Source organism: Xenopus laevis, chromosome 7L, assembly GCF_017654675.1.
Source record: "Xenopus laevis strain J_2021 chromosome 7L, Xenopus_laevis_v10.1, whole genome shotgun sequence".
Taxonomy (NCBI): Eukaryota; Metazoa; Chordata; class Amphibia; order Anura; family Pipidae; genus Xenopus; species Xenopus laevis.
In genome coordinates this window covers 124,178,320-124,203,850 of record NC_054383.1, presented here as the reverse complement: position 1 = coordinate 124,203,850, position 25,531 = coordinate 124,178,320, and the positions used below count along the sequence as shown (strand labels likewise).

Here is a 25,531-nt window from a genome sequence, read left to right as displayed (position 1 = left end):
ATGGGACCTTGAGGTGCTGACCCCACACTCTCCAGTCCAGATGTGGTAGGGGAAGGGCATGGCAAACATATTGACTGTATCTAAGCAGACTCTTTGGGATTGGATTTAGCAATGTCACCTTTAACATCAGATCCATTTTTATTTCTATACTATGGGCCCTTTAAGCCTCAATTCCCACCGAGTTCCCTGTGAGCCCTGCCTGCCTGTCTCTGTTGAGCAGAAGCTGCAGATAAACTCATTTACCACCCAGAGTGCTGCCAGTCTGTCCCCTGATTGCTGACATATCAGTCAGCCATGTATGACCCAACAGAGCATCTCAACGTTATAACAAACATGCTGGCAGCAGCCTGGCACTGACAACAACCTGCCTGTTCCCACAAGCTGCCTCCCCTCTCCTCAAACACCTCACTAAAAGCACAATGACATCATCTCTTCCTTTTAATCCCGCCCCACAGAGGCGCTGATTGGCGGACCAGCCCTCCCTACACACCTCGTCTACCATTCGCCACTTTACGGGTCACTCAAGCTTCATAGACCCGCCTCCGTAGGTATCGGAGGCGGGATCGCTGTAGTGTGTGGCTTGTGGTTGGACGCGGGCTTGTCAGTCTGCGGTTGAGGGCGGCGTTGAATTTTAGGTGAGGGGGGTTGGATTTTTTTTCCCCCCTGTGAAGCGCCCCGGTGAATGAGCTGAGGGAGGAGTGGGGTATCCGGGTGCTTTGGCTGCTGAAGAGAGGATGGGGTCCGGCGGCACGGGCTTTCCTTACCCTGTTATTGGTTACCATTGGGCGGCTGCATCCCTGGTCCAGGCTTTGCTGCTCTGACTGAGACAGAGAGAAGGAGAAAAAGAGACAGACAGGGAGCGGGATACAGAGAAGGGACAAGCGGATAAGAGACAGGTGACTGTAGGGATGGAATGAGACTGAGCTGAGAGACAGAAGGAAGAGACAGGCTGACAAGTGGGGTATCCAGAGACAACAGGCTGGTGGGGAGACAGACTATTGGGGAGACTATTGGGAGACAGCTGGGGGTTTAGCCTGGGAGGGACAGCACTAGGTCTATAGTATCAGAGAGAGGATAGTGGGGAGGCTGCTGGGGGTTCAGTCTGGGAGAGAGCGAGAACTACACAGAGACAGGTTGGGGAGACAGCTGGGGGTTCAGCAGTTGGACTGGGGTACTCACATACAGATTAGGGGAGACAGCTTGTGAGAGACAGCAGCAGCAGGTGCCCAGAGACAGGTTAGGGGGATGTAGTGGGGTTCAGGGCAGAGGAGAGAGATGTCTGCTGATAAGAGAGACTGTTCCCAGGGAACAGGAGGAAAAGTGGTGCCAATACAGCAGTGGATGTGACTGTCTATTTCAGGGTCCAAAATAGCTGGTTGGGGGAGAGGGAAGAAAGACAGACACATAAAAGAGACAGCGGTGCTGCCATTACCAAGGCAGGGCAGCCAGAGACAGCAGCCTCAGGAGGAAGAGACCTCAGGCAGGAGGCGAGAGAAGAGGTAAGAGATTGAATAATGCTTGGGAATGAGAGAGCGAGTGGAGCTGTCACTGGGATGAGAGTTGCTGCTTCCCTCCAGCATCTCCAGTGGGTTCCACAATACGTGTCAGCAGCACCTTTTACCCTGTCTCCTTATGACACGCGTGTATGTGTAAGGCATGTATACCTGCCCTTTACAACCAGATGTTGTTGGACTACGAGTCTCACCCTCCCACCTGCAGCTAAACACTGCAAGAAGGGCGCTGGGAGTTCCACAGGTCACCTTACACGCGACACTGCACTTGTGCTTGGATCACAGCTCCCAGTGGCCCCTTGCTGTTGAGCGGTTCTGTGAGTTGTAGTTCAACCACATCTATGGGCCTGCCTTCCCACCAATTCATTGCCCTTAGATAGTAGGTATGAGATATATATATATGTAAATATTGCCTTTCTCTCATTGTGGCCTTATCTTTCACCTACGTAATCAGGATTTCGCCCATTCCCAGCTCCTGTCCTACACCTCTGCTCCACTTGTCTCTGCTCCACTTGTCTCTGCTCCACTTGTAAAAGGCCCCAACCGATATTCCTGAAGATCCTTATCCCCTGCCCTCTCCCATTCCTCAGATATTGACTTGCTACTGCCTCATCACCTCCTTCTTTTCCTTCCCTGACAACCACTGTTTCAACCCTCCCCCATTTATACCATTGTATCCTGTCCTTTAATGTCTGCAACATTTGTATCTGCTGACTATCATTTTCTTATTTTGTATACATTATCATTGTCATTCTTTTTCTTTAGACTTTATTTGCACCTTCGTATACTATATCAATTATATATATATATATATATATATATATATATATATATATATATATATATATATATATTCTGATGATTATACCTCTAATATCATATATATATATATATATATATATATATATATATATATATATATATATATATATACATATATATATATTCAATACTATGATTATATATATATATATATATATATATATATATATTCTGATGATTATACCTCTAATATAATTATATAAATATATATATATATATATATATATATATATATATATATATATATATATATTCAATACTATGATTATATATCAAAAGAATACCAGGCACAATCCATTTAACCATATTCGCCCATTTTAGCACCGTTTCTTTTCTTTAAAGATCTTTCATTAGAGTAAAACTGATTATTCCGGCTCGTTACAATCCTTTCCGCTGATGGCTTTTGTAAAAAAAAAAAAAAAATTATGCCTAGAGACTATTTTTGGCAAGGACCAGTTTTCTGTTCATAGATTCATATTCTTCCTACCGCCCATATCCCATGATTCCAAGTCACTGAATTCAGATCCTCCCTTTTAGCTGTGAGTTCCCTGCAATATCAGGTAGTATCGTTTCTAGGTGGAAACATGTATTTTCTGCTTTTTCCCTTGGTCAGTCTGTGAGTTTGACGTCCACAAAAGGAATGTTCTCTTCATACAGTACATTTTCATGGTTGATTAATTATCATTAATTTCCTAGATCCCTCTGTGTTTTCACTTGGAGAGGGGGGTTGGTATATTTTGGATGGGGAAGATCCATTCCTAAAGAGACTTTCGCTTGGGCAGGGCACTAGGCCTCTTCGTTTGGTACACTATAAATGACACCTTATAATAAAAATTATTTGCAAACATTTATTTATTTTTTTTCATAGGAAAAAAAAATCCAATCATGCCGCAAGTATGGGATCTGTTATCTGGAACTGAATTAACCAGTAAGCTCCAGAAATATGGGAATGGCTTTTTCCATGAAGTCTTATTTTTGGACTGATTTCCTATTACTCTTTAAAAATAAAACAGTATCCTGTACTTGATGGTAAATACGCTGCATAACTTTATGCTGGAGGAAATCAATCCTACTGGGTTTTTAATGTTTATATTGTTTTTTTAGTAATCTGAATTCATGGTGCTCCAAATCATGTAAAGAGCTCTCATTCATGGAATCCAAGGATTCCATATCTGTAATACTTTTAGGATATTGGCTTCCCATTTTGTGTATTCTTTTTCTGTTCAGGATTTATGGTAGGAAAGAGTGGCCATTTGCCCTAGGCCCCCAATTTCATTAAGTAACAGTGCTGAGCACTCACTATGGACAAATTGTGTATTAAATGTTACATATTGATATCATTTATACACCAAGGAAATCTATACTATGCCCTCCAGCTGCTGTTGAGCTGGAACAGTCACTGTGGTAGGCTTTTAGGGGCAGGGTCGGACTGGGGCCAATCAGGAGTGAAAAATTGAGGGATGTCATCCTGGGGGCCCAACCTCGCCCTGTTCCCAGCTCTATGATCAGGTCAGGGGAGAGGAGGTGGGGTTGTCCAGGATGGGAGCAGGCCTTGGTCGGCGGGGCCCATGAGGTCCAGGTCCCATTGGGTGTCTCCTAGTTTTCCGGGAGCCCAGTCAGACACTGTTAATGGAATACTTTATTTGTAGTTCAACAGCAGCAGTTTAAAGCATGTACTGCTTGTAGATATCCTTACCAGTGAACAGCAACCAATTTAGAGAAGATTGTGTTAATAGATACTCTGCCAATGAACAGCACCCAGTTTTGAGTATGTACTGATGTTAGATACTCAGTTTAGTATCTTCTGTGTTTGGGTACTTGATGCTTTCATTGTATTGAGCCAGCATAGCTGAACTGGTATGTAATATTATAGGGCTTCCTGGGCTTTTAATTATGACTGACTTTATACTAAAGGAAAAGTGACGGTTAAAAGAGGCTTCCTGTGTGATGGTGATGGATTCCAGAAGGTGTGAAGTGGCTTTGACTTTAATGGAGAAGGAAAGGATTGCAGCACTTGGGGATGCCAAATGTTAGGCACCCCCAAGTGATTGTATTGACTTACCTGAAACCTCTATGCTCCTATCAGCAGAAAACTGCACCGGCCCGGGGTTATACCAGTGAGCACCACAAAACAATCCTCTTCCGTCTTCCTCTTTCATCGTGCGGCTGCGCATGCGAAGTAGAACGAAAAGCCGAACTTTAACTAAAAAGTCTGCTATTTCTTTCAACTGCACATGCGTTTGCCCCGGGAAATTTGAAGACAGAAGAAGCCGGAAGAGGATCGCTCCGTGGTGCTTGCTGGTATAACCCCGGGCCGATTCAGTTTTCTGCTGAAAGGAGCACTGGCCTGGGCTTTCAGGTAAGTCAATACAATCAATTGGGGGTGCCTAACATTTGTCACCCCCAAGTGCTGCAATCCTTTCCTTCTCCTTTAATATTCAGCTGGTGTCCATATCTACCTTTTCATTCACGCTCTATCTCCATGGGGTTGTTAGGAATAGCTTTAGCTTAGGGGTTATTTATCAAAGGTTGATTGTTAGAGTTCTTTATACCTTGAATGAACTCAACTCGAATCCCACTAACTGCACGATAATTTTGAAGGATTGGTCGGACTTCCCTAAAATCGGTCGTTCGGCAAGAAGAATCGTCACGTCTATGGGGAGCTTAAGTCTTTATTAAGAAATAACTTACCGAAACTCCGCTTGCGCTCCTCTTCAGAAATTGCGACAGGGCAACGATCCAGGGCTCGATCCAGGGCTCGATTTCTCCTCCCTGGCTATCTCCTATAAGGAAGGCAGGGAGGAGAAATGGAGCGCCACACGATGGATCGCCGACTGCCTTTTCTGAAGAGGAACACAAGCAGAGTTATAGTAAGTTATTTCTTAATAAAGACTTTTTTTTTTCTAATCTTTTTTATTGCTTTTAACAAACATATTATTGCTTTTTGCAATACAAAACAAAAAACTAAGGAAATAAAAACAAAGTAACAAGTTAACAATTTGTGGGCATTCTTAATATCGTCTTTGAAGACTTAGCGATCTTAAACTTTAATATGTGTTGGTGTCTTTTTTTGTAGCATACTAACTAATTTTTTTTTTAAAAAAAATTGCTGTTACTGGTCGTTTAAGAAAAAATTTGATTCTGGGAGTTTGAGTTACGAAACCTGAAAAAAAACCTCGAATCGCTCGAATCATTCGAGTTTTAGGGTAAATCCCTTCAAAAAAAAGCTCCAAGAAGATTATTAAAGAGGTTGTTAACCTTTGAGATAATTTTTAGTATGATATAGAGAGTGATTTTCTGAGACAATTTGCAAATCGTTTTAATTTTTTATTATTCAAGTTTTTTTGAGTTATTTAGCTTCTTATTCAGTACCTCTCCAGTTTACAGTTTCAGCAATCTGGTTTCTGGGGTCCGAATTACCCTAGCAACCATGCATTGATTTGAATAAGAAAATCGAATATGAATAGGAGAGGCCTGAATAGAAAGATGAGTAATAAAATGAGCAATACCAATACATAGTAGCCTAAGAGCTCTTACTGATGAGCAGTTGAAGCTGCGCTCCCCTGCGTTCCGTTTTTCTGCATTCAGCCGCAGGGGAGCGCAGGAATAGACTGTACTCACACAGGTGCGTGTAGGCGCCGAACGCAGGAAAAATGCAGCATGTTGCGTCTCAACCTGCGTTCGGCACCTACTCGTGCCTGTGTGAGTACAGCCCCATTGGAAAAAACGTAATGCGTCTATTCCTGCGCTCCCCTGCGGCTGAATGCAGAAAAACGGAACGCAGGGGAGCGCAGCTTCTACCGCTCATCAGTAAGAGCCCTTAAAGAGCATTTGCTTTTTGGAAGGGGTCAGCGACGCCCATTTGAAAGCTGCAAAGAGTCAGAAGAAGAAGAAGGCAAATAACTATAAAAAATAATGAAAAGTTGCTTAGAATTGGTCATTCTATAACATTCTAAAAGTTACCTTAAAGGTGAACCGGCCCTTTAACATCTTCAGATGGTTGAAGACGCCTTTGCCATTGACTCCTACATGACCCCGACAGTATTTTCGGATTTATACTATTTCCCGGGTCAGGATATAGTAAATCTCAAAAAAATCCGATTTTTTTTTTTAAACCTGAAAATGTGAGTTTTAACCCCAAAAAAAAAAATCAATTTGAAAACTCAGAATTTTCATGGAAAACACAACTGGAATCTTAAAAAATGTGCCCCTTAGTGTTGAACTCTTTACCGTTTTGTGTTGATTTATCCTGACCATGGTCAGGAAGGTTAAAGTGTTCAGGCTGCAGGCCTCTCTTCCTTGCTAAGCATTGTAAAATGCATTACTGCAATTCCCATACCTCCTCCCCCCACCCCTATTGGAAACCTCAGTGAAATGCTGTATGCTTCTCTTGAGCTATGGGTGGGAAAGGGGGATGGGAGTGAAATGCTTTCCCTTGTCATACATCACACTTTAGATGCGAGGAGCAGAATAGAACACCGTGCTCTCTCAGGCCAGCTGTGTATGTATTACAGGGTGGCTGCTTGGGGATAGCACCCATGGAGAGGCCCTGTCTCCAGAAATATCGTACCCATCGTTGCGTTTTGTCTCGTCTTTAGTCGTCGGTGCTATGTATCATGTATTGCCCAGCCCTGGAGCTCCCCAGCACCAGTTATAAGGCAGGGTTAGTAAAAGTACAGGTGTAGGACCTGTGATCAGAACCTGAAACCTGGGGTTTTTCCAGATAATGGATCTTTCCATAATTTGGATCTTTATACCTTAAAGGGGCTGTTCACCTTTAAATTAACTTTTAGTATGATGTAGAGAGAGTGATATTCCAAGGCAAGTTGCAATTGGTTTCCATTTTTTATTATTTGTGGTTATTTCACTTTGTATTCAGCAGCTCTCCAGTTTGCAATCTGGTCGCTAGGCTCCAAATCACCCCAGCAACCGTGCATTGATTCGAATAAGAGACTGGAATATGAATAGGAGAGGGCCTGAATAGAAATATGAGCAATAAAAGGTAGCATTAACAATAAGGGCAGCAACGTAACTAGAGGGGGGCGGGCCCTGGTGCAGGACGCGCAGCCGGGCCCCCCGCCCCCCTTCCGTACGGCCAGAAATGGCCGGAATAAGTGGCGTGCGAGCTGCCGGGGGGCCCTGGCCCAATAGTATCCCCTACTCCCCTGGTAGTTACGCCACTGAATAAGGGGCAGGTTTATCAAAGGGTGAGGTGAATTTTCGAATGAAAAAAATTGGAATTTCGAGCTACTTTTTGTGTACTTCGACTAGGGAATAGTCCAAATTCGATTCAAATATGAAAAAAAATTAGAATATCGAAATTTATCATGTACCGCCACATTAAAATTTCGACTTTGACCAATCGCCATCTAAAAACCTGCCGAATTGCTGTTTTAGCCTATGAGGGACCTCCTAGAACCTATTTGGAGTCAATTGGCGGACTTTGAAAAATCAAAGTTTTTTTTGGGGAAAAACTTTGAATCAAATTCGATCTAATGCGCTATTCGATTCGTACAATTCGAATTCGGCCCCAATACGGACCTATTCAATCAAAAATGGAATGATGCGACCAAAAAAAAAAAACCTTCAAATTAATTTCAGTTAGTCTTTTTGAATTCGAATTTCGAAGTTTTTTCAATTCTAAATTCAGGCCTTGATAAATATGTCCCCAATTTTTACAAGAGCATGTATTTTTAGTAGGGATGCACCGAATTTATTGTGGATATGGCCAAACCCTGAATCCTTCGTGAAAGGTTTGTCCGAATACCGAATCCGAATTTGCATAAGCAAATTAGGGGTGGGAAGGGGGAAAACATTTTTTACTTCCTTGTTTTGTGACAAAAAGTCACACAATTTCCCTCCTCGCCCCTAATTTGCATATGGATTCAGATTCAGTTCGGCCGGGCAGAAGGATTCGGCCAAATCCGAATCCTGCTAAAAAAAGGCCGAATCCTGGATTCTGTGCATCTCTAGTTTTTTAGATGGGGTCAGTGACCCCCATTTGAAAGCGGGAAAGATTCAGAAGAAGGCAAATAACGTAAAAACTATTAAGAGGAAAAAATAAAGACCAATTGAAATGTTGTTTAGAATTCACCATTCTGTAGCATACCTGTTAACCTGAAGGAGAACCACCCTTTTAAGTCTACTAGAAAATCATGTAAACATTAAATAAACCCAATAGGCTGTTTTTGCTTCCAATAAGGATTAATTTTATCTTAGATTGAATCAAGTACAAGCTACTATTTTATTATTACAGAGAAAAAGGAAATCGTTTTTTTTAAAATTTGTATTATTTGGATAAAATGGAGTCTATAGAAGATAGTCTTTCCGCAATTCAGAGCTTTCTGGATAACAGAGTTCCAGATAATGGATCCCATACCTGCATTTTCACAATTTACTCCAGAGGATGCACATCTCGTAGCCCACTAGTTGCCTAATCAGGGGATGGTGGGAGTTATAGTTTGATGGAGGGTCCGGCACTTATTCTACCCTAATTCTGTCCAGGCATCTCCTATTTACTCCCTGCATTACTTGGGCCTGCAATACCCAGGGATAACATGTTCTTAAAGTTGCAGCTTGTTTGGAAGATTAAAGGCTGTAAAATCAATGTCGCCCTCAGAACTAGATGCAAGGGTTTACAAATGAATGAAGAAATGTATGAATGCATGCAATTTCCTAAGTGCTTGCGCTTAAACATCTTCATTAAGCTGCAGTTATCTGGGAGGGGGGGCATTCTTGCCTAACTTAGTAGTAGGGATAGCACCGAATCCACTATTTTAGATTCGGCCGAACCCCCGAATCCTTTGCGAAAGATTCGGCCGACTACCGAAACGAATCCTAATTTGCACATGCAAATTAGGCGTGGGAAGGAGTAAACATTTTGTACTTCCTTTTTTGTGACAAAAAGTCACGTGATTTTCCTCCTGTCCCTAATTTGCATATGCAAATTAGGATTCGGTTTCGGTTCGGCCGCACACAAGGATTCAGCCAAATCCAGCTGAAATAGGCCAAATCCTGGCCGAATCCTGGATTCGGTGCATCCCTACATTGTAGCCTGGGCAACTTAAAGGGGACCTGTCACCTTAAGAAATCATTTCAAATCCTATTTTACGATGTTAGCCAAGCAAAAAAAACTTTACTTACACTATAAAAATTATTTAAATCTTGTGTTTTTTTAGTTTTGGCATTCACAATCACAGCAAGCAAGCAGCAGCCATTTTTTGGGAACTGTTATTAAGGCTAGCTTTGCATCATGCCGAAATCTTGTTTCTTTGCCAGAATGAGTCGCCTGATGCCCATGCTTTGACTACACAATTAGTTGGTGAGGAGGGGGGAGATGTGAAGAGTGCAGGGATATCTAGGCATTTCTGCACATAAGTGCAGAATGGAAAGTGAAAGTAGTTGCCTGCCCTAAGGCATAGAGGTGGGGCAGGCAAAATATGATTGACAGCTGAGACATTTAAACGTGTTTATAACAGGTATGGATGTTTTAATTAAAAAAAATAAAAAATAAAATTGGGTTTCATGGTTTCATATTTGAAAAGGTCTTTTATTTTACAGATTTTTATGTCTGGGTGACAGGTTCCCTTCTAAGTTCTGTACCAGCTTTTGATGATTTGGAGTCCTATATTATTTTTGCTCATTTTAATGTTGGCTTTTTTTGGTAACCAGTGAAATCCGTAGATGGAATGAATTATCTGTTGCTCCTCTGTCACAGAAGGATCTGGGGATTTTTGTGGATAACAACTTGTCTAATTCCAGGCAGTGTCATTCGGTGGCCACTAAAGCAAATAAAGTTCTGTCTTGCATAAAAAAGGGCATTAACTTGAGGGATGAAAACATAATTATGCCTCTTTATACGTCCCTGGTGAGGCCTCATCTGGAGTATGAGTGCAGTTTTGGACTCCAGTCCTTAAAGGGGTAGGAAACCCTTTCGGCGCAAAACCCCTCCCTCCTCCCCCCGGCCTACCTCCCCCCTGGGCAAATGTTAGTCACCCCTCCATGCAGGTCCTTTCTTGCTGAGTTCATGGGAGCCATCTTTGTCTGATCGCTCTTCTTCCTGTATTTGGCTGCGCATGCGCAGTAGGAGGCATCTGCCGGTTGGATGTACTGCGCATGCGCCGAAAGTCACGTAGTTTCCGAAAAAAGAAATCGTAAACTTTGTGAAATTTGGGCGCATGTGCAGTAGATCCAACCGGCAAATGCCTCCTACTGCGCATGCGCCGCCAAACGCCGATCAGTAGAGGAAGAAGAGCGCTCGGACGAAGATGATGCCCGTGAACTTGGCAAGAGAGGACCTGCACGGAGGGGTGACTAACAAGTTAGGGCCATTTGCCTGGGGGTGAGGTAGGCCGGAGGGGAGGAGGGAGGGGGCCTACAGGGGGAGGGGTTTTGCACCGAAAGGGTTTCCTTCTTCTTTAAGAGGGATATAAATGAGCTGGAGAGAGTGCAGAGACTAAGTGCAACTAAACTGGTTAGAGGGATGGAGTAAATTATGAGGGGAGATTGTCAAGGTTGGGTTGTTTTCTCTGGAGAAAATGCACTTGCGAGGGGACATAATTACACTTTACAAGTACATTAGAGGACATTATAGACAAATAGCAGGGGACCTTTTTACCCATAAAGTGGATCACCGTACCAGAGGCCTCCCCTTTAGACTAGAAGAAAAGAACTTTCATTTGAAGCAACGTAGGGGGTTCTTCACAGTCAGGACAGTGAGGTTGTGGAATGCACTGCCGGGTGATGTTGTGATGCTGATTCAGTTAATGACTATAAGAATGGCTTGGATGATTTCTTGGACAGACATAATATCAAAGGCTATTGTGATACTAAACTCTATAGTTAGTATAGATATGGGAATATAGAATTTAAGTGAGGGAATGGAGGGGTGTGTGTATGGATGCTGGGTTTTCATTTGGAGGGGTTGAACTTGATGAACTTTGTCTTTTTTCAACCCAATTTAACTATGTAACATTGGGCCTCCTATGGAATCAGAAAACGTAACATCCAGCAGGGTCCATTCTCACCTGAGACTGTACCAGATGGATTAAAGGTTATACAGACCTATGGTGGAAATAAGAAAAGACTCATTTGAATTTTCTTAGACTGGGTCTCACTGGGAGAACCCTCGGGTTCTCTGGCAGGCTCATGTAACCCTGTGTAGCATATCTGACAGTACAGGAACCCCCTCCAACCACACAGAATGATGTATTGTGTCAACAAACTACTGTGGCACGCTTATCCATCCAGCACTTGTTTCAATATTAATATTTATTTATACTTTTTTCACCGGGGTGGGCAACCTTTTTCTTCTCCATCTGTGGCAGAAGCACAATGCCAGCAGAAAAGCTGAAAGGGGATGCTGAGAGTTGTGCAACAGCTGCAGTGCTGAAAGCTGCCCATACCCTTATAGGGTAAAGTCACACTGAGCGCTTCGGGGAGATTTAGTCGCCGGCGCTAATCACACGCGGCAAATCGTTTTCTGAAGTCGCCCGAAGTTTCCTCGTGTGGCAACTTTGGAAGATGAATCGCCACGTGTGATTAGCGCCGGCAATTTTTCATTTTAGCTAGCACAGAGTGAGGGAAGGTGTTCGGTGAGATTGGTCGCCACAAAGACGAGGCGATTAGTCGCCAGGCGACTAAATCTCCCCGAAACGCTCAGTGTGAACTTATCCATACAGGTATGGCATCCGTTATACGGAAAGCTGTTATCCAGAAATACTGAATGGTCATCACAGACTTTATTTTAACCAAATAATCAAAATTAAAAAAAAAAAAAAATCCTTTTTCTCTGTAATAATAAAACAGTCGCTTGTACTTGATCCCAACTAAGATATAATTAATCCTTATTGGAAGCAAAACCAGCCTATTGGGTTTATTTATGGTTTACATGATTTTCAAGTAAACTTAAAGGAACAGGAACACTAAGAAATGAAAGCGTTTTACAGGAATGACAGTACAATGTAGTGTTGCCCTTAGGGTTGCCACCTTTTCTTGAAGAAAATATCAGCCTTCCTATATATTTATCTTTTTTCCCTATTAATACAATTGGGATCAACCATCATTACTGGCCAGGCCGGTAAAATAACGGCCAGGTGGCAAGCCTAGTTGCCCTCCACTGGTAAAACTGGCATGTTTGCCTCAAAATTTTGCAGCAGTCATACAAAAATATGGTGAGATGCAGAATTTTTTTGCATATTACTCTCCATCTCTCTTTATTCCTCTTTATGGGGAGCCACAAATAGGCCAATCCCATACGTTATCAGATGGACAGATAGCAAACAAAGGAAAGTTTCGACTGACAGCCCAAACTGCTGCTCTTCTTCAGTTCCTGCACCAAAGACTGGCCAACATGGTGTATCAGTGATGAAAAACCTGCATGTTCATCAGACGAACATTGTACATAGATGTTGGGCCACCACACTTGTACTGAAAACCATAGGAAACCTTGTGTATGGCCAACTTTTAGAGTGGCAAGTATGAACAGATGTATAGACTTAATGTGTTTCAATTAGGGTTGCCACCTGTCCGGTTTTCACCTGGACAGCCTGGTTTTTGGAAGGGCTGCCTGGGTGAAAAATTTGTGTCTGGATTTCCAAATTAGGAAATCCGGAGAGGACATTGAAGTGAATGAAATGGCGATCAGCCAATTGCTGATCGTCACGTCTTCAGTCCTGCCTCTAATGGCACCCGCCTCTATGTCACTGGCCCGTCCCCCCCTACATCACTATCCCGCCCCCTGTTCGTTTTTGCCGGGAAAAAAAAAGGTGGCTGCAAGTCGCCCAGAAGGTATAAGAGTTAGTTATGGGCGGGCCGGCCCACTGCTCCTCTTTCGGGTCGTGGGTGGGTTCAGGTTGAGCTCTTCTGCCTGCTCTCCCCACCTGCGACCCTAAACTGCCATCTCCTGACTTCCAGCTTCCTGTTTTATAGACTTGTGCCTGACATCATTGGTGGGATGAGTCAGTGCGGGCCTATAATTTAGGCGGGAAGGTGGGTCGGGTGCTAGTAGAGGTTTTCTTGACCTGAACATCACTAATAGGAGGTCCTAATTGAGTAATTTTAAAATATATAACAGAACAACCTCTGGATATTTTGGAGGCCCTAACATTATTTTTCTGTGGGGTCCAGTCACATCTGGTTACGCCACTGAATTCTGTCCTATAAAATACAAATACTGTGATCCAACATGATTACAGATTGTTCTATAGAAATCTATGAAGTAACCTTTGATGACCGATGAATAGACCAACCTGTCGGCAAATAAGTGAAAATCGACCAAAGTGTCCAAACAATTCTGAGCACGTATAACAGACTAAAGACATTTCTTACCTGCAGTCCTTGTCATTATTTATATTCTGTGTATGTCGACTCAACACGCTCCGTGAATCAAAATTCTTTTGAATGTATCTACATTTCTAAATCCGTCTGTTGCTGTTTTTCTACCTTCTCATTTTTCTTAGTGTTTTATCTTTATTTATTTATAGACCTATCTCACTCCATTTGTATTCGATCTCATTTGTAATTTTGCTTTTGCTTCTCATCTCGGGTCAGAAACCGTATTTCTATTCCACAGTTTATTAAATTTGTTCATTTATATACCTCCACTGAGCTAGGTAGCGCTTTGCAAAATATTATAACAGGCAAGAGGATTACAAAAAGTAACTATTAAAGGCCACACACAATGGAACGGGTGGATGAGAGGGCCCTGCTCACAGGAAATTAATTTGGTGCACATAGATTCATAGAAAATATAATAAATATAAATAATTATAAATATAATATAATTGAAAATATTTTCTTGTTTCGACATTGTCTTTTCAGGTTGATATATCTTGTAGCATAAGCTCTTGCGCTTTTTTTCTACCTGTAGTTTTGAAGTGGTAGCGACTAGTGATGGGCGTATATTCATGCATGGATTCGAATTTCCGCATTTGGCCGCCTGCATATTGTTTCGACAAAAAAGTTGTGTGACAAAAAAGTTGCGTGTGTTAAAATTGTCGCACGTCAAAATAATTTTGATGTGCGTTGACTTAAAAATTGTTGTGCGCATAAAGAAAACCCCAAGTCCCGAGCATTCTGGATAACAGGTCCCATACTATATACAATGGAAGAAACCCTTGGAAACATATTTGTATATTTATATCAGACAAGCTTTGTGGCTGCATTGTCATACACGCGGAGGCCCATTTACCAAAAGTCCAAATTTATCTCATTATTTTCTGAAAACTACTCCGACCAAATCCGCATTGGGGTTTTTCCCCTTATTTATCAATAAATTTTCCCGAAAATTTCCTGTGCTGAGAAAAAACCCGAAAAAATCGGTGAAAAATCAAATCGTTTTTGGGATTTTCTGCCGAAAACTATTTTTTTCAGATTTTTGCCCGAAACCATGAAATTTTAGGATTATTGCACGAAACCCAGCGCAGATCAAGACATCTTAGGCACTTCTCCCATTGACTTATAAATAACTTTGGCAGGTCTTTTCGGATTTGGACTTTTTCCATCCATTTTCATTTTATATTAAAAAATAGGGATGCACCGAATCCACTATTTTTGATTCGGCCGAACCCCCAAATCCACTATTTTGGATTCGGCCGAATACCGAACCGAATCCGAACCCTAATTTGCATATGCAAATTAGGGGTGGGAAGGGGAAAACATTTACTTCCTTGTTTTCTGACAAAAAGTCACGCAATTTCCCTCCCCGTCCCTAATTTGCATATGTAAATTAGTATTCGGATTCGGTTCGGCCGGGCAGAAGGATTCAGCCGAATCCGAATCCTGCTGAAAAAGGCCAAATCCTGGCCGAATCCCGAATCGAATCCTGGATTCGGTGCATCCCTATTAAAAAAAACAATTTTTTTTTCTGTTTTTTGGCATTCGGACTTTCATAAATAACCGCCTCCATCTTAACTTTGAAGAAAGGGAGCTTTTAATTATGGGCTGAACTCCACGGAATGATTTGGTATGATGCATCAGGCGGCGATGAAACGCATGCGACAAGTCGGAGGCCCTGAATATAATGAGAGTGTTAGAAACTGCATGTTTACGACACAACACGACTGTCAGATGTGAATGCCACACGCTGTATCTTCATATCTTCATCCAACAGTTGTGTTGTGTTTAGTTTGTTCCTGCGATGTTTCTATCACTCCCATTATATTCGGCGCCTCTGACTTGTTGCCTGCGTTTCGTCTCCGCCTGACGCATCATACCAAATCGTTCCGTGGAGTTCAGCCCCATGTGTAGTATTTGAAATGGCTGCAAAAGGAAATAATGTTGACTAACAAAAAGCTTGATGTTTTTTTCATGGTACTTAAAGTCATTAGATGTAGTTCTTATATACCGGCAGAGTGTGTGTGGCCCTTGTTTTGGTGCTGTAGCTGTTGAACAGGACAAACCAGTTGCAACGAGACATGTACTTTAAAACCAAACCCCTGTAAACATGTTGCATAAATCATTAGTAATGTGCTCAGTTTCATGTCACATAGGTGTGCAGAAAGTTATGCTGCCTGCATCTGCTGCTGAACTGATTACTCATCAGCCATGTAGTATATGTACCTGTTAGAATGCCTGGGACCTAGGGTTTTTCAGATAATGGATCTTTCTGTAATTTTGATCTTCATACCTTAAGGGTCTGGGCACACGGAGATTAGTTGCCAGGCCACAAATCTCCTATTCTTCGTGGCGACTAATCTCCCCGATCTGCCTACACCTGCATTCTGCCGGCTAAAACGAAAATCACCTGGGGGCAGGCGCTTAGTTTTGTGAAGGCGCCCGAAGTTTCCTCGTGAGGCAATTACGGGCTACTTCAGAAAACAAAGCATTAGAGTGCCTGCCCCCAGGCGATTTTCATTTTAGCAGGGGAAGGCAGTTCGGGGAGATTAGTCGCCACGAAGAAGAAGAGATTTGTCGCCTGGCGACTAATCTGCCCGTGTCACGGCATTATTACCAATCTCAACTTAATTCTATCCAGCCCGATCGCTGGGAGGGGTAAATGGAAGGTGAAGGGGTGGTGGTTTGATTGGGGTCCGCCAGTGTACTGACGTGTTGTGGGACAGTGTGTCTGATATCCACCCATCTTTACATGATCAATTTATGATCCTCATTTTTACCCCATTACTATTCTAAAATTCCATCACAGACCCCACAGGTCGGTTCTATACCCACCCCAAGACCTACACAGTTGGCAATACCTAATGTCAGTAGGTTCATCCCCATGTTGCTAACCTCATTTTAATAGTTCCTGGACCTACCATAATTTTTTAACAGCTTTCATTAAAAGTTACGTTTTATTTTGGCTCCTTGAGACCTCAGATTTTTTTTATTTATTTTTTTGGATGGGGCGGTGCAATCTTTAGGGTTATCTTTTGCTTTATTTTGTTCTTACTTATTTCTATAACCGTGCGCACCATCCACTGTTTCTCTCACCTGATGGGCGGTGCTCCATAATTTATATTTATTTACATAAGATATAATTAATCCTTATTGGAGGCAAAACCAGCCTATTGGGTTTATTTCATGTTTACATCATTTTCTAGTAGACTTAAGGTGGCCATAGATGCAAAGATCCTCTCGTTTGGCGATGTTGCCAAACGAGCGGATCTTTCCCCGATTTGCCATTAACAGGCATGGCTATATCGGGGGTAATCTGATTGTTCGGCCGTATGTGCCATGAGCTCCGGCGGGATCGGTCGGGTCAAAATCAAACCTGACCGATCGACCAAACGACCGATCTCCGCCGGACGAAAGATGTCGGCACACGCCACACACGAATCCTCAATTCGTACGATCAGATCTGTGTGTCTATGGCCACCTTTAAGGTATGAAGATCCAAATTACAGAAAGATCCGTTATCCGGAAACCCCCAGGTCCCGAGCATTCTGGATAAAAGCTCCCATACCTGTATATATGTGTGTCATCAGAAGTGGCATTTTTAGGTAAAAAATCATATTTCTCTTTTTACAGCATTTTGAGCTTCAGTAAATCAAATCCAATGCACTGGCAAACTTGGAAGCTTGATGTTGGCAATATGACAAAAGTACATTGCATCAGACGTAGAACTGAGATGTAGCCAAAATGATGCCAAAGTGATATCTGCAGCTACCCCAGTTATGTGACGGCACACTGCAGCCCTAGTTTAATTAGACTGAGCAGGCCGCGTTCCTTTTGGGATAAGAGCCGTGCCTTTGTATGGGCAGCTTTTTTCTTATCTCTTGCTGAGAACAAGGCATTTTGTAGCACAAGGCGACAAAGCGTAACAGCCTTTTTTTTTCGGAAAGAGATTGGAGCAGAGGCCTGTAAGCTTGAACAGCTCTGTCTGAGGGCGTTTGAAATCCTGCCCTAATTCCCTCCGTGTGTGGTAAGAAAAGAACTTTGAACATCCCTAATTAACAATTACAATAATTAGAACTGCTGCATTGGTGAGGAGTTAATTATACTGGAGAATGGAGAATGCTTTAGCTTTCCCTTGTAAATAAATGGCTGCAAAAGGGAAGATCCTCTCTTGCATTCTGATATCAGCCATCATGAAAATGTTTTGTCACTGGCAGCGAGTTTCCAATTAATTGAGTAATGTACTAAAGCTACAGGAGACAATGAGATTAATATGTGATAAAAATTCAGCTCTCCGCCTCACTAACATCCCATTTCCTAATGCCCCGCCGATGAGAAGTTCTCCCTAACCCTTTCCTTGCTGCAGGGCGTTGCAGCTTTAACACATCCCAATAATGATGTGCGGGCCAGCCCGAAACTGGCGGATTTACCATACCTCCCAACTGTCCTGTTTTGAGCGGGACAGTCCCGCTTTTGCCAGCTCAACCCACAATCCCGGATTTGTACTGACATTTCCTGAGTTTCTCTTTGATCTGCTGCACTGAACGGCCAGAAAAAGGATACAAAGTTTCTAACTTAATTGGCTCTTGTCAGAGAGCCCAGAACACATACTTAAGATACTTTTGTAACAGTTTTAGATTAAAGGGCAATTCACCTTCATTATCAAAACTTTAATAACATATAAAAAAAACATAGAAATGTGTTCAAACTTTCATAACCTACCAATTTTTTTTAAATGGACATGGTAATTGGGGGTGTGGATACAAAAAATGGGCGTGGTCAAAATATGTCACCGCGCTCCGCCAGGCAAATCTTTTTGTCCCTCTTTCTGTTTCCAAAATGTTGGGAGGTATGGGTTTACCTGTGGGTCGGGGGGTTCGGGCCAACTCCTGCACAGAATCTTCGGGTCACGAGCTGGGGGCAACAGCGGGCCCGGGCCATGTGCAGATTGTGGGGGGACGGGTTAGGGTCGAGTGCAGGTCCAGAAATTCTCGGCCGGCACATCACTACATCCCAACATATAGGAGTTATTTACTAAACCTTAAATTTATGTGGTCGGCTTTTTGGGGCAAAAACTTAAATTTTTAGTGGGGAAAAAAACCTAACATTTTCCATTATTCCCCAATGCTGCAAAACGTTGAATCCGAAAATCAACCATCTCAGACCTGTCGAGGTCCTGTATAAATCAATGGGAGAGGCACCGGTCTCAATTTAAAGCTATCGTGATCTGCGCTGGGTTTGGCCCGAAAAATCCAACACAAACTAATTGCGCGCTTTGAGGAAAAAAGGTTAAAAAAAATGTGCGTAATTTGGGTTTTCACTAAATTGTATCAAGTTTTTCCAATTAATTTGGGTTGTTTTATTAATAAATAAGGCATGGGAGTTTGGTTTTGTGTTTTTTTTTTTTAATAAAATATGAGATGCATTCAGATTTTAGTAAATAACCCCCTAAATCAGCTCTCCATTGAAGAACAAGCTAAGGAAATAGTTTAGCTCAGGAGCAATTATATTATGTTCCATTCATATAAAAGGCCTGATCTCCCAGGTTTTTTTTCATTTCTTTTTTTTCTCCCCTCAAAACCAGCTGTCGCATTGGAATATTCTAGACAGCAATTTCCATTGTCGGCTCTCATTGGTTAAATACTTGGAACCATCAGCTAATTAAAGCCGATGTTTAAAGCATGGGAAGCATCTCTACAGTTCTATAGCTCTAGATGGCATAGTCATTGTATACAGACTAGGGCTGCAGTTTTTCAGGGAAGAAGTATTGGTATTTTTATGAAATATAGGAATGTCATTTCTAGTAAAGTTCTATTTAGGAATATAATTCTAATTTATAGTAGCAAGCTAAAAAAATAGATGTAAACTGGAGGCCTATCTGTGCGTATTGACGCCAGGGAGCCACAGCCTGGAGATGGTGCTAATTCCAAACTTTCCTTTTTTGGACACTTTGACGTTAACGGTTGCAAGAAATATAAAAACCCTGTGGAAATTGCAACTTGTGAGCAGTTGACAAACAAATGCTATTTTGTGTCCACATTGATTTTTGGTGGGGGGGGGTAAGGTGCATAGTGGGTAAAAAAAAGTCGCAATTTCTGTCTGAACTTTTAGAATCTTATAGAATGGCCAAGTCAAAGCAATTTTTCAATTGGTCTTCATTATTTAATTTTTATAGTTAATTTTATAGTTTATAGTTATTCTCCTTCTTCTTCTGACTTCAAGGGGCCCATTCACTTAGCTCAAGTGAAGGAATTTAGAATGGTCGAATATGGCTACTTCGACCATCGAATTGGCTACTTTGACCTTCGACTACGACCTTCGACTTCGAATCGAACGATTCGAACTAAAAATCGTTCGACTATTCGACCATTCGATAGTGAAAGTATTGTCTCTTTAAAAAATTCAAATTTAATCGTTCGATCGAACGATTATTCCTTTGATCGTTCCATCGTAGGAATATCGCTAAATCCTTCGACTCCGATATTAGAAGACGAAGGATTTAACTTTGACGGTCCAATATCGAGGGTTAATTAACCCTCGATATTCGACCCTAGGTAAATGTGCCCCCTAGTTTCAAATAGGGATCACTTAACGCATATAATCAAATTCTCTGTACGGCTACAAATGTATTGTTATTGCTACTTTTTATTACTTTTATTTCTTTCTATTCAGCCCCTCTCCTATTCATATTCCAGTCTCTTATTCAAATCAATGCATGGTTGCTAGGGCAATTTGAACCCTAGCAATCAGATTACTGAAAATGCAAGCTGGAGAGCTGCCGAATAAAAAGCAAAATAACTCAAAAACCACTAATAAAAAATGTAATCCAATTGCAAATTGTCTCAGAATATCACTCTCTACATCATACTAAGGGTAAGATTTATCAAAGGTCGAGGTGAATTTTCGAATGAAAAAAATTCAAATTTCGAGGTATTTTTTATGTACTTTGACTAGGGAATAGTCCAAATTCGATACGAATTTGAAAAAAATGTACTGTCTCTTAAAAATTCGACTTTTTTAGCCTATGGGGACCTCCTAGAACCTATTTGGAGTCAATTGGTGGACTTTGAAAAAAAATTTAATCGAATTTGATCGAATTCGCTATTCCTTCGATTTGTACGATTCGAATTCGAATAGAAAAACGGACCTATTCGACCAAAAAAAAAAACTTTGACTTAATTTAGGTTGGTCTTTTTGAATTCGAAGTTTTTTCATTTCGAAATTCGACCCTTGATAAATATGCCCCTAAGAGTTAACTCAAAGGTGAACCTTTAATGGTAGCTAAGCTGGCACAGATGTTGACAGGAAATTTCAAGCGATTTGCCAAACTGCAATAACACTTCAAAAATGCTGCGTTGTGTGTAAAAAAAAAAGAAAGAGAAAAAAAAAGCATCGAATTTGGGTTTGAAAATTGCACTTTGCAGTTAGTATGTATCTGCAATTACAATAGAATTCTGGGGGAAGAAACATTAGATTTTGGATAAAAAATGGCAATTATCAACTGAAAATTGCCCTTTACACTTTGTGCCATGGTTATAAGTGAGGTGTGTATCTTTTTCCTGATGGTAAGTAAGCTAGCATAGATGATGGTAGAAACATTTTAAAATTTAGAGGGTAAAGGTCGATTTTGTGATGCTTTTTTATACCTCGAATAAACTCAAAACTCTAATGTTTGCTTACTTATGAAAAAACTCAAATGTAAAACGCTTGAATCAGTGAAATCAGGGGGAAAAACTTGAATTGATTTGAGTTTTCAGCAAAAAAAAAACCACAGAAATAAATCTCAACATCACGAAGGCTACAAACATCTTCAAATGGTTCAAGGGACCTCAACAGATTTTATCTGGAGTATTTTTGGGTTCGAGCTATTTCCATCTTTGGGTGATAATAAATCTTGAAAATGCGAGTTTCATTTTTAACCAGAAAAAAGTTTTTACTGACACTACTAGGGATGCACCGAATCCACTATTTTGGATTCCGCCGAACCCCCGAATCCTTCGTGAAAGATTCGGCCGAATACCGAACTGAATCCTAATTTTCTTATGCAAATTAGGGCTGGGAAGGGGAAAACATTTTTTACTTCCTGGTTTTGTGACAAAAAGCCACGCGATTTCCCTCCCCGCCCCTAATTTGCATATGCAAATTAGGATTCGGTCCGGCCGGGCAGAAGGATTCGGTTGAATCCGAATCCTGCTGAAAAAGGCTGAATCCCGAACCGAATCCTGGATTCGGTGCATCCCTAGAAACTACACTAGAAAACAATTTTTGGGGGAAAAACACAAGACCTTTGATAAATAACCCCTTTCATTTTTTTTAGTAACCTTAATCATGGCAGTCCAAAAGAATTCCAGGTCCTGAGCATTAAAGATAGTAAATCGCTTGTCTGTTTTTTTTTTGTTTTTTTTTTAGCATTTTCCCCTATTAATAACAATGGCATCAAACATCATTTTTACTAGTCAAATGGTTGCAAGACTTGGGAGGCCTATTTATCAAACTTTTTTCCGGAATTGCTCTATTTTTTTTGGGCTTCTTCCCAAAAAGCTTCTGATTTTTGCCCGAAAAGTTTGAAATAGTCGGATTTTTGGGTCAATTCCAGACCACAACCCTCCATATAGGATAGGGACCTCTCCCATTGACTTATATACAAACTCTGCAGGTCTGAGATGCTGGATTTTCGGATTCTGACTTTTTCCATCCTCGGGGTATAATAAATCCTGAAAAATCTGAGTTTTTGCATTCGGACGTTAATAAATAATCCCCTAATATTCGATCAAATTATTCTGACCCAAAAATTTTAATGTTTTCGATTCGTATTTGTTTCCGATTCGTATTTGATTGTCAGGAAGGCTATTAACATTTCCAAATGGCTCGACGGACCTCTGCCATTGACTTGTACATGAACTTGGCAGGTTTTAGGCGGCAAATATTGAAATTAGGGCTGTTTCCATGGTTGAGGTGTGATAAATCTCACATTCGAAGTTACATTCGAATAGGGGGATTAAAATTCGAATGTGTGAATTTTAAAAAGGAAAAATTAGAATTTACTATTCAACTCTTGATAAATCTGCCCCATAAAGTCATATCTTGGTAAGGAAGCTATGATTTCCTTTATCATACGCAATGAATGCTAAGAACTAATAAACATTCACACCCACTGCTTTACTGAAGTGCCTGCAAGTCTCTTCCTGCAACATGACATGTAATGACACAAGCCACTTCTCAGTGCAACTTTGGGCCCTTTATACTGCGCTCCACTTAGTGCTCATTTACCTGTTTCCGCCTTTCGTCAAGAGTCCCAGTATGATAAGGGATGGGCTGTGTTTGCTCATTCTTCAAGTGAGACAAAAACATTATTCTTCTCATCTTTGCACTCTATATTTATAATGGAAACAAGACGAGCAACAAACTTACAACTCAGGATATTATGTTACATACTATAAACTGTGATGGAAGGGAAGGTCCCAAAATTCACAGAGACACCAGGAAATCAAACCACCTGATAAAAGTTTTACCAAAATGTGCACTTTTACTTACATTCAGATTGAACATTGTGCGTAGTTTCCTGTAAAATTGTCTTGCTATTTACTAGTACCTCTTTAAAGGGGAACTATCGTGAAAATGAAAATTTAATATAAGCTTCGTCATACTGAAATAAGAAACTTTCTAAATACAATCAATATCAAAAGTTTGTAGTATTTCTGAAATAATCGAGTTCATCTTCACTATTCCTCTCTCAGCATCTGTTTCTCTTCAATCAGTCTTCATGCAGCAGTTGGGTGTCAGATATTCATTGACAGTTAGATCCGATATATCTTATAGGGGAGCTACCTTTCCTAGCAGATAAATTAGAGCTCATTCAAATAATCAATTCCAGTACAAACAAAATCTAACAAAATAAATTCTGCATGTAGAGAGACATGATTTCTGACATGATTTTAATAGAGTGAGCTCTAATACATCTTCTAGACAAAACGAGTCCCCCTATAAGATATAATGGATCTAACTGTCAATGAATATCTGACACCCAACTGCTGCATGAAGACAGAATGAAGAGAAACAGATGCTGAGAGAAGAAAAGTGACAATAAACTTGATTATTTCAGAAACAGTACAGAATTTAATTGCTGGTATTTAGAAAGGTTCTTATTTCAGTATGCTGAAGCGTATATTACATTTTCATTTTCGCGTTAGTTCCCCTTTAATTCCTCCCACTTATGCAGCAGATTTAATTAAACATCCAACTTGAGAATCCAATTGGATTCGCAGCAGTTTAATCTACATTCCAGTTAAACAACACTTTCCTAGCTGGCAGAAAAATGTTCCTGATAGTCAAGGAAATGTTATTGAATTGACACATTTGTCAGTGCAGGATACCTGTGTCAGATCGTGAGTGTTTGGTTGATTTTAGTGGTTGAAAACCTATATTTTCAATGGGTGACGGTAGGTAGGTAGGCTTCCCAACTGCAGTGCTGAGCACTAACACCTGAACTATTAATCCCCAAATCAATTCACATGCATCTTGAAAGGATTGAGGCTGGATTTACATAGCCCCTAGGCCTGCTGCTGTTCATCATCCATAACCTTCCCTATATTCATGCAAGCTGGGTTTAGCCTGAAAAACCGACTTTTTGGGTGGTTTTCGGGCAAAAATTAGAGCAATTCGGGAAAAAAGCCCGAAAAATTTGGGCAGTTTGGAAAATGCCCAAAAAATTTGAGCAATTTGGGTTGTCGCTTGAGTTTTTTTGGGGGTTGGGTCTTGTTTGTTTGTAATAAAATATAAGACAAATTCAGATTTTAGTAAATAACCCCCCTAGAGTGTTGCAGATCAAAGAGCAATAGGTCAATTACAAGTTGGTCGGTGTTCTCCCCCCCCCCTTCCAGAGCTGTTTCAGAAAGACATAAGAACAATTAGGGCTCTTACACATGAGCGTTCTGACCTGCGCTCCCCTGCGTTCCGTTTTTTGGCGTTCAGCCGCAGGGGAGCGCAGGAATAGACGCAAGTCATTATTTGAAATGGGGCTGTACTCACTCAGGCGCGTGTAGGCGCCGAACGCAGGAAAAATGCAGCATGTTGCGTCTGAACCTGCGTTCGGCGCCTACACGCGCCTGAGTGAGTACAGCCCCATTTCAAATAATGACTTGCGTCTATTCCTGCGCTCCCCTGCGGCTGAACGCCAAAAAACGGAACGCAGGGGAGCGCAGGTCAGAACGCTCATGTGTAAGAGCCCTTAAACTTTACACTTCAATATTAGAAAAAAGGTCACAAAAATAGAGAGTGATTTAATAAAAAAGTCTTTATTTCTGGTGAACTATCTGAAAAACAACTGAACCTTGTGTTGGAAGCTGAACAGCCCCTTTAATGTTTTTTTACATTTAATTTAACATTTTCTGATTCATTTCTTAATCCTGTAAAATCCTAACCATGAATAATGGCCCTTAAAGGAGAACTAAACCCTAAAAATGAATGTGACTAAAAATGCAATATTTTATATAGAGAACTTATTGCACGAGGCTAAAGTTTCAGCTTGTCAATAGCAGCAATGATCCAGGACTTCAAACTTGTCACAGGGGGTCACCATCTTGGAAAGTGTCTGTGACACTCACATGCTCAGTGGGCTCTGATTGGCTGTTGAGAAGCTAAGCTTAGGGCTCGTCACTAATTATCCAGCAGAAAATGAGCTTCCCCTGTAATATAAGATGATGCTACAGGGCTGATTATTAAATTCTGATGCTAATTGCACTGGTTTCTGTGCTGCCATGTAGTAATTATCTGTATTAATTACTAATCAGCCTTATATTGTGACATTTCTATTCTATGTGTAATGTATATTGTGAGTGGGTCCCTAAGCTCAGTAAGTGACAGCA

The 25,531-nt window shown here is 41.2% G+C and overlaps 1 protein-coding gene across 5 annotated transcripts in view; it reads left to right on the top strand.

Moving 5' to 3' along the window:
- The first annotated feature begins 600 nt into the window (after positions 1-600).
- LOC108695916 (liprin-alpha-3) overlaps positions 601-25,531 on the top strand; it is a 115,231-nt gene continuing 90,300 nt past the window's right edge. For 4 of the 5 annotated variants that reach the window (XM_041569660.1, XM_041569659.1, XM_041569657.1 and 1 more), the window contains exon 1: positions 602-1,499. The gene's annotated coding sequence lies outside the window, so the exon portion shown is untranslated. Of the gene's footprint in view, positions 1,500-25,531 lie in introns of all 5 variants that reach the window. The other variant, XM_041569656.1, reaches the window with a different exon arrangement.